Source organism: Desmodus rotundus, chromosome X (assembly GCF_022682495.2).
Source record: "Desmodus rotundus isolate HL8 chromosome X, HLdesRot8A.1, whole genome shotgun sequence".
Taxonomy (NCBI): domain Eukaryota; kingdom Metazoa; phylum Chordata; class Mammalia; order Chiroptera; family Phyllostomidae; genus Desmodus; species Desmodus rotundus.
In genome coordinates, this window is record NC_071400.1 from 87,409,630 (window position 1) to 87,424,431 (window position 14,802).

Below are 14,802 nucleotides of genomic sequence, written 5' to 3' on the forward strand. Positions count from 1 at the left end.
AAACCACATTTAAAAGGCTGACCAGTATTTGAATTTCATTGGAGGAAGCAGCTTTTCAGGCTGCTGCTTTAGGAAGCTTGAATATTGAATACGTATACCCAGTCCCCAGATTCACATTTCTAAATTTCATTCATTACACAAATGTTTGCCATGGTCCAGCTATGGCCTGGGCACTGTTCTGTGCCCTGGCGGGTACAAATGAAAAGACCCAGTTTTTACCTAGGAGAGAGTCCCCAAATTTGACTGTACATCACAATTATTCAAGAGATAAATAGTTTCCAAGATCCTGGCCACAACCCAGATTTAGTTTATAAGTGAGGTCCAGGATCCTCTAGTTTTTCGGGTTTTTTTAGTTGTTTTAAAATTATTTTATTGTTCAATGACAGTTGTCTGCATTTACCCCCTACCACTCCCCCCCACCCTAGCCAAACCCACCTCCCTCCCTTCCTTCCACTGTCCCCCCCTTGGTTTTCTCCATGTGTCCTTTATAGTTGTTCCTGAAACCCCTTACCCCCATTGTCCCCTTCCACATCCCCCCTGGTTACTGTTAGATTGTTCTTAACTTCAATGTCTCTGGTTATATTTTGCTTGCTTTTTTTCTTTTGTTGATTAGGTTCCTGTTTAAGGTGAGATCATATGGTATTTGTCCCTCACCGCCTGGCTTATTTCACTTAGCATAATGCTCTCCAGTTCCATTCATGCTGTCACAAAGGGTGGGAGCTCATTCTTTCTCTCTGCTGTGTAGTATTCCATTGTGTAAATGTATCATAGTTTTTTGATCCACTCATTTACTGATGGGCACCTAGGCTGCTTCCAGCACTTGGCTATTGTAAATTGTGCTGCTATGAACATTGGGGTGCATAGGTTCTTTTGGATTGGTGTTTCAGGGTTCTTAGGGTATAATCCCAGCAGTAGAATTGCTGGGTCAAAAGGCCTTTCCATTTTTAGTTTTCTGAGGAAATTCCATACTGCTTTCCACAGTGGCTGCACCAGTCTGCATTCCCACCAACAGTGTACTAGGCAGGAACCTCTAGTTTGGGGGGAAAAAAAACCCCCAAACACCCCAGGTGACTGTGAAACTTCCATTTCAGGAGCTCACCATACTGTTAGCACAAACATAAGCAGCCCATTCCAATGCAGTGGGGTAGGCGCTCTGATGTATATGTGTTGAGGAAACATAGAGCAGTGGGTCTCAACCTTGACTGCATATCAGAACCAGCTGGGGGGCTTTTATAAACCCCCATGCCCAGGCTGCACCCAGACCAATGCTGTCAGAATCTGTAGGGTTGAGATCTAGGCATCTAGTTTTTAGAGCTTGCTGCCAAATTTGAGAACCACTGACTTAGAGGAACGAGCACCAGCAGGGGGCATCAGGAGACTTTGTAGAGGAGACTGAGCTTCTGCGGACCTTTGAAGGTGGACAGACAGGTTGTGAAAGGGCCCTCCAAGTAGAGCAGAAAAGTGCATGCAAGGACAGAGAAGTGAGAATTCAGCTCAATGTTAAGACCTTGGGCCTCACCTGTTACCGTGGGTGAGGTACCAAAGTTCTCTGTAGCTGTGTCCTCATCTGTAAAACAAGCATCAGGTTAGCACCAACCTCAAATTGTAGTGTGGATTACATTAACTCAGACCTAAAGCTTACCATGGTGCTTGGTACAAAGTAAGTCTCAATAAATGTGAGCTGTTAGTAACTTTTAGTTGGTCTCTTGTAGGAGGCTGCGACAGTAGTGCTGTGGTGGTGTACATTCTTGGGGCTTTCTGAAAGTATTCATTCAAAACTTGGTAGTTGACTGGATATGGCAGAGGAGGGAGAAGAATACAAGGATGCTTTTCAGGCTTTTGGATTGGAAAATTCGGTGGCTGTTAGAACCATTCATTGAAATGAGAAAGTGGAAGAAGGCCGAGTTTATTTTGGGGGGAGATGATAATTTGATTGTGAAGAAGTTGGGCTTGTTGAAATATCTGTGGGCATTAAGAGGTGATATTCAGCTGACATGGAACCCAGGGGTATGGAGATTTCATGAGAGAGATGTGGGCTGGAGATGGGAGAATCCTCAGATGCCTCAAGGGTGAGAAGGTAGACGACAGTAAAACCTGGTCTGCATCAGTTCGTTCCCTGAGGACAGATGTGACCTGTACTCAGAGCCTGAGATGACCGGATCTTTTTGTCTGTAGGGCATTATTACCTCACATATTCTTTGTGGCTGTTTGGGGTTTTTTTATTGTATTGATTTGAGAGGAAGGGAGGGAGGGAAAGGAGTTGAGGGGGAGAGAGAGGAAGAAAGGGACAGAGAAACATCGATTTGTTGTTCCACTTAATTATGCATTCATTGGTTGCTTCTTGTATGTGCCCTGACCAGGGATCAAACCCACATCGTTGGTGTATTAGGATGATGCTCTAACCAACTGAGCTGCCAGGGCTGTTTGGTCTTGATGTAATGCCTTTATTGCCTGTCTTTCTGAAATTAATCTTCTTACCATGAATAATGTTACTAGTACAATCTGAGAATTACACTGTTAAATGGAAAAGTGTAATCATCTGTAAATTGGAAAAGAAATACTGTAACTGTATTTTACTTGCCTATCATTTTAAATGCCACATATTTTTAAAGATAGTAAAGATTTTTTTTCCTCACAATTTAAGCATCTCTGAGGGAATTTCTCCTTGAATAGTGAATACATTTTTACTCACATAAATACGTATTTCTGTGCAGAATTAATTTGTTTTTTTCCTGTTCGGTGGTAGATCACAAAGAAGAAGAAAACTGCTCTGCACTGCAGGACACAGTCAGAAAGCACAGGCTTGGCTTCTAGTTGTAGTGGTTCTGGTGTCTGGCTAAGCAACCTTAATGAGATTTCTTTCTCTCTTGGAGTCCCCTTATTAAGGGTACTGTGGTGACAGTAATATGCTCCTCCATATCACACAGGATATTTGGGAGGTTCAAATGAGATGACGTATGTGAAAAACACAGTACACTACAAAGCATGATATGAATGTAAAGTATTTTCAATTCCTTCTGCATCACATCTGCCCACTGATCTAGAATTTCAGGTTAGTGCTGTGGACTTGAGACTGTAAAAAGTAGATCCGACTTAAATAAATTCACTTCTCATTTGGAACTGAATTCTGCTTAGGCCACTGTAACACTCTTCCATCCACTTCTAAAATGCAAATAGCCTCTCATTTGCAGCTAATGTGGGAAGAGGAGAAAGAAGTAGAAGAATTAGACCTTAAAAGAACAGGGTAGGGGGCAGAGACAGAATGCAGAACAGCAGATAATGTACTAGACATTTTTGATAAATGAATATATTATCCTGTGAGGCTTATGTGTATTTGTAGACTTTTATGATATAAAGGTTTAATTTACAGTCTGTATGTTTATGTATTCCATGCCCATGTCCTTTCTCGACTAAACTGGAACTTAGAGGCTAGGAAATGAAATTTGATATTTATTTGTGTGGTACATTTATAATTACTGCAAGTAATTAAACACATAGGAAAGCTCTAAAAAAAGAGAAATCTCTATAGCAAACATACATATCTATTTGAAAAAAATTGAGATTTGAGTTATTTATATTATGATAGGAAGGTACCAAAAGATTTTTTAAATGAAGGGATTGAAAGAGCTTGTATCAGTTGATTTTTCTGCAGTAATGCGTAAGCGGAATTTTAGAATTAGTGCATACAACATGAAACTACATAGATATTTTCAGGGAAAAAAATCTCAGTCTAAAGATATATTTTTGAACTTAGAAGTTATGTGTTTTTTACTTTTGCTGAGTTTTTCTTTTATCATTTAATTCTCACCTGAGGATATATTTATTGATTTTAGAGAGAGAGAGGAAGGGGGAGAGAGACAGACAGACAGACAGACATCAATGTGAGAGAGAAACAATCATCAATTGGTTGCCTCCCACATGCTCCCTGACCAGGGATTGAACCTGCAACCTAGGTATGTGCCTTGACCAGGAATCAAACCCACAGCACTCCAGTCAACTGAGATACTACGCCAAGGTGCTGAGTTTTTCTTAATTTTTGCATGGCCTCATGCTAGTTTTATTGATCAATGCCAATTAATGTAGTAGGTTTTAAAACTTGTGTTCATTGTACACAAAAACTTGTAGAGGCAAGAATTTAGAGCAAAGATGTAGAGTTTTCAATATGCTGAGAGCTTGTAACATTGACTGGTAAGCTTCATCTTCATGATAATAGCATTATAAATAGTACAGTTGTGTTTTGAATGAATATTGTCTTGAGGGCACTTTAAATACTGTCACCCTTTGTTTTCCTACTTCTTTCTGACTCCTTGAAGCAATGTTGTGTTTTATTCAGAGCCCACACTGGCTCCAACTTAAGGATGTCTTTAGTTGGGAGAGGATGAGTAGCTTTCTGTGGGAGCTAGAGATAGATCTCAAGCGCAAGTTCATTGCTTTAGTTGGGGGCGGGGATACCCAGTGGTCTCTTTTTCAGACATGTTTAATCCTTTGAATGGTCTTTTAAATAAGAGGTATGAAAGTAATAATGGTACATGTATGCTTGTTGGAATGAATCTCCTCTTCCATCAGAGGGGCTGATTTATGTGTTGCATTATGACACAAGTTAAAGTGGTGAGTGAGTAAGTAAGCACCAAGGGATAGGAGGACTTCAACAAGTGTACTAAGTCCTGTGATAATGGCTTGCCTCCCTTAACTAATATTGACTCTGAGCCTGTTTATGAGGTCACATCATCTGGGTGCACTGTTGTGCATAGTCCCAAAACTGACTTTTCTTACTTTTGTTCCTTATTTTCGCAGAAAGTTTCATTATGAGTCCAGATTATCGTAGCCGAATTGAGCCTTGCACATGATTTCTTTTCAAAAGAATTTTGCAGTTTTCTTTTCCTTAAAGATGATAAGCCCGTGACTAAGTGAGATGAGGTGGAAGGTAGTTGTCGTCAGTGAACCTGGCATTCTCTGTGCACACAGTGGTTGGTCTATTAGGAAATGAAACCTATTAGGAAATGTTCTCTGTGCACACAGTGATATATTAGGAAATGAAGACTAGGTAGACTTTACTTCGACAGAATAGCTCTTCCTCTTAGAAAATGTAGATTTTTAAAAGTTTTTTTAAAATACAGAAGCATTTGAAAGGCAAGTCTTAAACTAAATGTTCCTTTGTGATTTTTTTTCCTACCTATATTCCCTTAACTCAGAACAGAATGAGTGGATTTGGGGATGCCATTCCAAAAGAGACAATTATATAGATATATATACATATACATACATATATATACATGTATATGTATATATACACAGACACACACATACAAAACATATGTATATGTTTTGGAGATGTACGTAAGCAGTGGTAAATTCCTGTCTGAATGAGGAAGTACAAAATATTTGAAACGTGGTAAATTACATGTCATTTGTGTTCTATGCCTGTGAAACCAGTACAGCCCAACCAGATGACTCAAAACCTGCCTGAAGAAACAATTATCTCATTCTTTGGCCCTGAGGTTTCCTTCCTGTTTATCAGACAAATTTACTATTTTTTGTGTGAATTTAACAAAATCTGATAACTATTTTTAATGAGTAGGAAATGAAACAATTACAACTAAAACAGTTGTTTTTTTTTTTTTTTGCTGACCTAATTTTGTGGTGAATTCTGCTTTTCAAAGATAAAACAGCAGTTGGTTTTCTGTAGGAAAAAGATAAACGTTGATCTTGAAAACAGCCTCATTTTTTTTTTCTTTAGTCATCCTTTAGATCACAGTGTGTTTACAGTGGATGAGGAAGAACTAGGAAATATCAATTACTCCAGTACAGAATTGAAAGTATGTCATAAAATAGTTCTGTGTTTGTCATAGTTGGAAGACAGTTTTCCTTTTTGTTAGTTAAAGTCTGAACTCTCAAAATATTTGGCTTCATAATCCCTTCACTGTGAAACAGATTGAAGTCATTGTGGTTTGTATTTGTTGAAGTATAAGTGCTCCCAAATGTATACATTCAAATGAGTGCCTGTCAAAATGGCAAAAATTGACAGGACAGATCTAATTTTTCTGTCAATATATTTCTTCTATACATACTGTCACTCATCAATGTATTTATTCCAAAAATATATTCTTTTGGGGTTATCTTCATATTTTGTGGTAAATTCTTTAGAATATCCTCAGGAGCCAGCCATTTTCATTTTTTGCATATTACAACACAAATCAATATTCATTGTAAAAACTTCAGGAAATACAGATAATACTAGAGAATCCCACTATCTGTAGGTAACCACTGTTAACATCTTTTCAGACTCGTTTCTGGGCATACTTTTATATACCCTCAGCTTGACGTTTAAAAAAACCTCACAAATCCCCCGCCTTTTAAACAAACATCATTTTCTAATCTGCTTTCTCATTTTTATTTCAAATATATTGAGACTGATTTCCTTAGAAGGTGAAAATTTGATCTGAGGACGTTTAGAAATAGAGGCCATATAATCACATATTAAAAGTAACTTTCTTTTACTAACTTTTTATGTATAGCTAGTTGCAATCAATTCTGACTCAGTATGTGATTTCTCAAGATTACCACTTTGGAGAAAACTACTTTTTTTTCTTGATGAGGCATACCGTTTTTTTTTTTTCTTTCTAGCTGCATTGATTTTTTTCTTTTTTACCATCTTAACCATTTTTCTAGTTCCATATATTTTTTATTGTGCTAAAAAGTTACGTAAAATTTATCAGCTTAATCATTCTTAAGTGTACAGTTCAGTAGTGTTAACTGTATTTACACTGATGTGGAAAAGAGCTCCAGAACTTCTTCATCTTGCCAATCTGAAATTCTATACCCATTAAACAACTCCTATTTCCTCCTTCCTCCAGCTCCTGGTAACCACCATTTACTTCCTGTTTCCGTGAACTTGACTACTTTAAATATCTCATATAAGTTAAATATACAGTATTTCAAGGCTCTAGTATTCCATTGTATGTATATGCCACATTTTCTTTACCCATTCATCTTTCCATGGACACTTACTTGGGTTGCTTCCACTTTTTGGCAATTGTGAATAATGTTGTTATGAACATGGATGTGCAAATATAATCTTAAGACCCTACTTTCAATTCTTTTGGATAAATACCCGGAAGTGGAATTGCTGGATCATATGGTAGTTCTATTTTTAATTTTTTGAGGAACCTGTATACTGTTTTCCTTAGTAGCTGCACTTAGCAGCTGTGGGATTTTACAGTCCCGCCAACAGTGCACAAGGATTTCAGTTTCTCTATATCTTTGCCAACACTTGTTATTTTCTGAGAGAGGAGGGGAGGGAGAAAGAAATGGAGAGAAACATCAATGTGTGAGAGATATATTGATCAGTTGCCTCTCGTACCACCCCAACTGGGGACCTGGCCTGCAACCCAGGCATGTGCCCTGACTGGGAATTGAACTGGCGACCTTTTGGTTCATAGGCCGGCACTCAGTGCACTGAGCCACACCAGCCAGGGCTTTCTGGTTTTTTGATAGTGTCCATCCAAAGGGGTGCGAGGTGAGAAAGTATCTATTTCAAAATTGTGTAACACTGAAATAACTTTTCCTTGAAAAAAGTCAAGATAGTACAGTTAAGGTAATTAATTGTCAGGTTTCCACTGTCCGCTTCTCTCTAACCCCCTTCCCAGAGAAAGCCTCTGTTACCAGTTTGGTGTGTGGCCCTCCAGATTAGAAAGAATTGTTGTATAAAATGTAGGTACTATACTGAATGCTCCTTTTGGGGGTGAGGGCAAATTCTTTTGGTGTATCAAGAGGATGGACTCATTTACTTTCTCTTTATTATTAATTCAGGACAGCAATGTGGCCTGATTTGGGCAAAATTACTGATTTGTTTCATCTTTTTTAGATTTTATTTATTATTTTTAGAGAGAGGGGAAGGGAGGGAGAAAGAGAAGGAGAGAAACATCGTTCTGTTGTGTCTTGTATGTGCCTGACCAGGGACTGAACCCACAACACAGGCCTGTGCCCTGGGTGGAAATCAAACCAGTGACCCTTGCTTTGTGGGATGATGCCCAACAAACTGAACCACACTGGTCAAGGCTTGATGTACAGGTAATGTAACAGCTAAAATGCTATAATTAAAGGATTAGATTTATTTATGCAATTTTTTGAATTGGCAGAACTTTTTTTCATTTTTAAATTTGTGTTTTTTCCATTACCATTTATCTCCCCTATACCCTCTGCCACCTCCTCCCACCGCCCTCTCCATTGCTATCACCACACTGTTGTCCATGTCCATAAGTTCTTTCTTTTGATACCAAATTATTTTAGTATATGTGCTGCTGAAGCGAGCACTGATACCAAATTATTTTGAGTGGATTATCATTGAAACCCTATCTGCCCTTGGTATTAAAAGGGAAATTTTTGATTAAGAGTATTTTTGAGCCATGGCCCATGTGGCTCGGTTGATTGGAACATTGTCCCATAAACAGAAAGGTCACAGGTTTGATTCCCTGGTCAGGGCACATGCCTGGGTTGTGGGTTGTTCCCTGGTGGGGGCATGTATGGGAGGCAATGAATGGATTCATGTTTCTCCCTCCTTCCCTCCCTCCCTTCCTCTCTGAAAGCAATGAAAAAAAAATGTCCTCAGATTTAAAAAAAGAATTTTTAATATTAAAGTAACAGCCATGGTTTATGGTTGCTTATATTTGCTCTGTCTAGCAATTGAATCTGCTCATGGGTGTAGCTGAAAAGATTGTGGTATGTCAGAAATGCTCATGTTCCAAACCTTCGTGCTCTTTACAGTGCCTGTTCTTAGTGATGCTGAATCTTAACGTCAATCTGATGGGTGACTTTACTAGAAAAAAGGAAGGGTTGGAGAGAGGGTGGCAAGCAGGCAGGAATAAACTTTTCAATTGTTGATTCCACTTTTCTCTCTACAGTTGTTTCCCACAATTTCTAATTGTGGTACATTATTCCTTTTTCTGTGTTACTCCTGTCCCTTGTCTGTTAGTGCACTTATCACAGGTGGTGTAGTTATTTGTTTATCCTCTTTATTTGATGGTGGACTGAGAGACCACATGTTACTGCTTTTGAAGTCCGTTTTCATTGTTTCATTAAAGAGTTGCTTTGATGTTCTTTGACTGTGTGGCTTGTAGGGCTATTAAATGAGGTAGAGAAACTCAGAGAAAACCAGGTTTTGGAGAAAGAAAATCCATTATGAGGTAGTAATTGAAAAACCTGGTGAAGGTATCCATGGGGAGTTAGACTCACAAGCCTGAGGCTTAGGGAGAGGCCCCAGGTGGGAATACTGATTTGGGCATCAAAAGCACAGGGTTGGATTTAAAGATTTACATTTAAATGAAATTGCTCTGGTGTGAGAAGAGGAGAGGGCTTAAGGACCAGGTTAAGGGCTCATCAACCTTGAAGAGATGCACAGAGGAAAAGAAGACCCATAATAAGAGTGAAGGAGTGCCCTACAAAGCTTCCAGAATGGAGCTAGAGGAGAATCTTGAAACAAAGGAAGAGAGAGTTCAAAGACAGTGGAGTGTTACCCATTTCAGGGTGCAACCAAGATTCCAGATGTCCATTGAAGTTTAGTAACTGGGAGGCCTTGGGAAGAACAGTTTTAGGTATCTCGAGTAGTGAAAGGAGGAGGGGGAAAAGGAGAGAAAGCAGAGTCTTTTTAACTTGATGTTAAAATATAACATGCATACAGTAGAGTGCACAGATCACAAGTGAGTTTTTACAAACTGGCCATACTAGTCTATCTAGCACTCTAGAAGTGCTTGTCAATGTCAGAAATGTCCAAACCTGTAGAGAATTTTTATGAGTTCATTTGAACCAAACCGATGACAATTGCTGGGAAGCAAAATGTCAGTGGACTGAGAAAATGCCCCAGAGATTGGCCGGTTTTACCACTTTATATATCAGAATCAAAAGAGAAGACGTAAGGGGGTTACTTCACATCCATTGGTGGTAGATTAGGGAGGCAGGAGAAAGCAAAGCGGGGAAATCTCTGAGGTTGGGTAAAGAGTAGAAGGCATAGACACATGCTGCTTTTACATTGGTGGGTATAGGATAGTTAACAGTTAACTCGTACAGCACGTACAGATGGTGTGGGGGAGATCAAGATAACAAGGTGAGGTTCCGTGGTCTGTGCTCTGGTGAGGGATTGTGCCCTGAGGGGTCTGGAAAAATGGAAATTACCCTGACATTCCAAAGATATGTTACACAACAGACAGGCTCAGTTAAGATAAAGATTGACCTTTGTTAAAGGACAATATGGGCCTAGGAGGTGACTGTGCACCACGAAGTGCTTCTAGTTAGGAAGGTCTAATGTCAGACCATCCCACATGGTTGCTTTGGTCTCTGAGTTTGTAAGGCCACCATGTGGGTTGCCCCTGAGTTTGTCAGGGTTAGTGTGCAGCCTCTTTTTCTCCCACACCCTCATGGCCCTTCTAGACACTCTCTAGCCTGCTAAGGGTATCCACTGTTCTGCCTTCTAACCGCAGTCTATTTTTAAAAATTGATTTTAGAGAGAGGGAGGGAGGGACAGAAAGAGAGAAAGAAAAAGAGAAAGAAACATTGATTCATTGCTCCACTTATTTATGCATTCGTTGGTTGCTGCTTGTATGTGCCTTGACTGGGGATCCACTCAGTAACCTTGGTATATCTGGATGATGCTCTAACCAACTGGATACCCACCTGACCAGGGCCTAGCCGTAGTTTATTATTTTTTTTAGTTTAATTTTATTTTTAAATATATTTTATTGATTATGTTATTACAGTTGTCCCATTTTTTCTCCCTTTTTCCCCCCTCTACCCAGTACCCCCCCTTCCCTCCAGCAATTCTCCCCCCCCCCCCCCCCCGCCCCAGTTCATGTCCATGGGTCATGCATATAAGTTCTTTGGCTTCTGCATTTCCTATACTGTTCTTAACATCCCCCTGTCTTATTTTGTAGCTACCAATTTGTACTTCCTTTTTTTTTTGGTTCCTAGGTTTTATTCAAGAACCTGTAAAAATGTGCCAGATAAATGAGTTTTAATCCTCATCTTCCTCCTCTTCTTCATCCTGGTTTATCTGGAAGTCACACAATTTGTAACTCTATTTGCTGTTAGCAACTACGCAACCAGTCATGTAGATTATTCTTCAAATATTTTTTTGTGAGATATTTCAAATACCTTTTGGACAAAGGCACTTCAGAAGTTACAGTGATCTTACTCTGGCTTCTTTCAATGGTTGGTTACAACTTTCCACCAAGGTTCCCAGCTTTTCCGTTCACTTTGATTCTGTCCTGAAGAAACTGCTCAAAGTTGGCAGCATCCATAATTCCCACTTCTACAGGATGGGTGCAGTTAAGAGTGAACTTCAGAACCTGCTTCTTTTTTTTTTTTTTTTTTTTGCCTCCCTTCGCTACAAGCTTTTTCATAGGAGCCATGGCTGCTGTGGAGACAGAAAGGGCCAATTTGTACTTCTGAATCCTCGAACTTTTTCCTCCATTCTCCCCCTCCCCCCTCCCACCTGGTAACCCTCCAAATGATCTCCATGTCTATGTTTCTGTTCCTGTTCTGGTTGTTTGCTTAGTTTGTAATTTAGATTTGATTACTGATAGTTGTGGATTTATTGCCATTTTAATGTACATACTTTTATCTTCAATAAGTCCCTTTAACACTTCATATAATAATGGCTTGGTGATGATCAACTCCTTCAGTTTTGGTTGTTGGACTTCCATACTGCTCGATTTTCTGACAATTATGGGTGATATTTGTTTTGTAGTCTAGTTGTAATGTTAGCTGTAGTTGAATGAGAAAGTGAGGTGTGTTTACCTACACCTCCATCTTGGCCAGAAGTCCAACCATAGTCTATTTTTAAAATGTATTTGTCAGTGGAGGGAGATGGAAGGATAGGGTGGTAGTTAGGAATTAGGTATGGAAGGTATTAGTTATGGTTTTTATAAGATGGGTGAGATTTTCTTTGAATGTTAAATAAATCCCCTAACTTCTCTAGCAGGTGGCCAATTACTTTTTCTTTTTAAGTTTAGGGCCATCTTCATTTCATTCTTTCAGATGGTTTTAAAAGTAAGTATGTTTGAGTATTTATAAAAATTAAATAACTGTTCCCCAAGCATCTACTTGTGCATTAGTGGTTCTAACCTGGCTGATCGTGGGAATAGATTCTTGGACCCCTTTTAGTTTTACTAAATGAGATATCCTGGGAATCTTTGCTTCTAAAAAACTCCCAAGTGATTCTGAAACCTCGTGTACACAGGCCTGTAAAGCTTACATTTTATGAAAAAGGAAACTGGTATATATATTTTTAAATATTTTATTTATTTTTAGAGAGATGGGAAGGAAGGGAGTAAGAGAGAGAGAGAAACACTGATGTGTGAGAGATACATCGACTGATTGCTTCTTACATGCTCCCAGCCAGGAACCTGGCCTATAACCCAGGCACGTGCCCTGATTGGGAATTGAACCAGCGACTTTTTAGTTCGCAGGCTGGTGCTCGATCCACTGAGCCACACCAGCCAGGGGAATACTGGTATATATTTTAAATGGAAGGTCTAATAAGGCAATAGATCTGTAATTGTGGGAGAATAAAAGGTCACCCTTCTTAAAAATGGGAGCGAGTATATACTGGATTCTCCATAAAATTGAAAAACAAAGCCAGTTTTCAGGGTTTTGAGACCCATCGTTATTAAACATCCTTGAGGGTAGCTTATTTAAATACCTTGAAGATTTTGTCTTTAAAGCCGTTATACTGGGACACAATGAGAAAGAGGTCCTGGAGTTCTGGACCAGAATTCTGGGCAGTGCACTTTCATTGCCAGACAAGGACAACTGCCAATCCTGGTGCTCAGTTTCCATTGACAATGAAGGCTGTGGACTATGTAAAACAAAAGTTGAAAGACAAAGAGAGAGAGTTCAGAGGTCTAAAATGGAGAATATATCTTGATAGGGAGAGTATAAATAAGATACCTTGCTGGGGAGTGGAATCAGACAGACGGTTTAGCCATGCGAGCCAGGGAACTTAGTGACACTTTCCATGAGGTCACCAGCTCACCTTTGTTTCAGCCAAATTTTAGTTTTCGCTGTGACTATGGGTTTCTTACACCTATATTCAAAACCAATCCCCAAACCAGCCAACACAGTAGGGTCCTTACTTTGAGAGCCCCAACCAGCTGAATTCTGGGAGTCACATCTAATAACTGAAGGGTACATTCCAGAGGATAGGCTCGATATAAAGCAGCACAGCCTTTGGATCTAGTTTAGTCTGTTGCTGTAGCTTAGTACTCATTGAAGATACAGCTCTTAACATAGTGGGCTTGACTTTGATCTAGCAGCCAAACTCGTCTGATCCAAAGTCGAGCATGTGTCCTGAGCCTTTGAAAGGTACACATGTACCCACTGTGAGCCTGGCAAACAAGGGTTCTCAAGGACTGTCACTTGGGACAGAGTGTGCTCAGGCCGTGGGTATATGCATGGTAGAGGTTCCAGCCCTTCTCCAAAAAAGATCTCACTTCCCAAGAGGCACTTTCAATCTAATTGTACCGTAATGGGTCTTATGGGGAGAGAACAGCTTTTTGTTCATGTTTTACATGACAACCCAACAGGAGTACCTGCCCACAGGAGAAAGGTGGTAAAGCCAGAGCTTTAGTGATTATCACCCACACCATGGAAATCAGTTAAATCTTTCTTCAGAACATTTAACTTTCAGATTAGTGTTCTTTTACTTCTTTGGGGAGACAGAAGATTGAAGAAAGTGCTTCTTTTGCCCTCATACATACCTGAGGGTGATCTTGGCACATTTTAATGGCCTTTTCCTTTTTAAATTCTGATATTGAACGGGTTAGCCTGAATACTCAATATGAACTCTAACAAATTATGATAGCCACCTGGCAGGGGTCCAGTGTCCACAATTCCCATTCATGATAATATCTGGTCTGGCCAATGCAGAATGGGATAAGTCTGTCACCAAGAAGAGCCCTCTTTGATGCCAGAAAGGAAAGTGAACCAGCCAGGATGTTGGGAAGCACATCAGCATCAGGCTTGTCTGCCTATGGACCTTTTACCCAGGCTCCTCCTGTGGTTTTCCATCACACATTCAATGCTACTTGTCCTTTACACCTTCCGTAACCCACACGCCAATCAAAATATAGAACATTTCTGTCACCCCCTTGTCAGTAAGTCTACCTCCTTTTCCACATTTAATCCCCAAGCATCAAGTGTTCTGATTTCTATTACTGTGTGTGAGGTTTGAGGCTGTACAGTTTGAAACATACAGAGTTTCTTAAAGTCTGGGTGGTGAGAGATGTCAGCAAATAATGTTAATTCAAGTAAATCAGTGCTTCTCAGTGGGGGTTGGCGGACACCCCCTGGGAGACTTTTGGTGGGTTCTGGAGACATTTTTGGTTCATGACTGGGAGGGGGTACTCCTGGCATCTAGTGGGTGCAGGCCAGGTGTGCTGCTAAGCCTCCTACAGTGCACAGAATGGCCTGACAACAAAGAATGATCCAGCCTCAAATGTCAACAGTCCTAAGATTGAGAAACCCTGAAGTAAATCATGTGCTCTTTGCCCTGGGGAGTGTTAGTCTGTGGATCTCCCAAATCCCCTGGGATGACGTTTGTTTTACTCTTTGTTTTGTTTATTTGTTGAGAGCCCTTGGGGAGCTGAAAGGGCAATCTCAGGAGGGGGCTTTGTTGGGTGCTACGGGCCTCTGGCCACATTCTTGCTGTGGGGCAGGAGTGAGGGTGGGCTTGCTCAGTAGACTATCAGGAGAAGTGGAAGAAGAGGAAAACAACTTGGGCAACAAAGGGGCCGGCTTAGCATAGTGTTAAAA

At 40.1% G+C, this 14,802-nt stretch overlaps 1 protein-coding gene and 1 pseudogene across 2 annotated transcripts in view; one reads left to right on the forward strand and one right to left on the reverse strand.

Annotated features, from left to right (window-relative positions):
* Positions 1–14,802, forward strand: part of APOO (apolipoprotein O) — an 87,934-nt gene that overhangs the window by 38,719 nt on the left and 34,413 nt on the right. The window lies entirely within an intron of this gene.
* On the reverse strand, positions 11,003–11,399 carry LOC112313342 (large ribosomal subunit protein eL22 pseudogene; annotated as a pseudogene).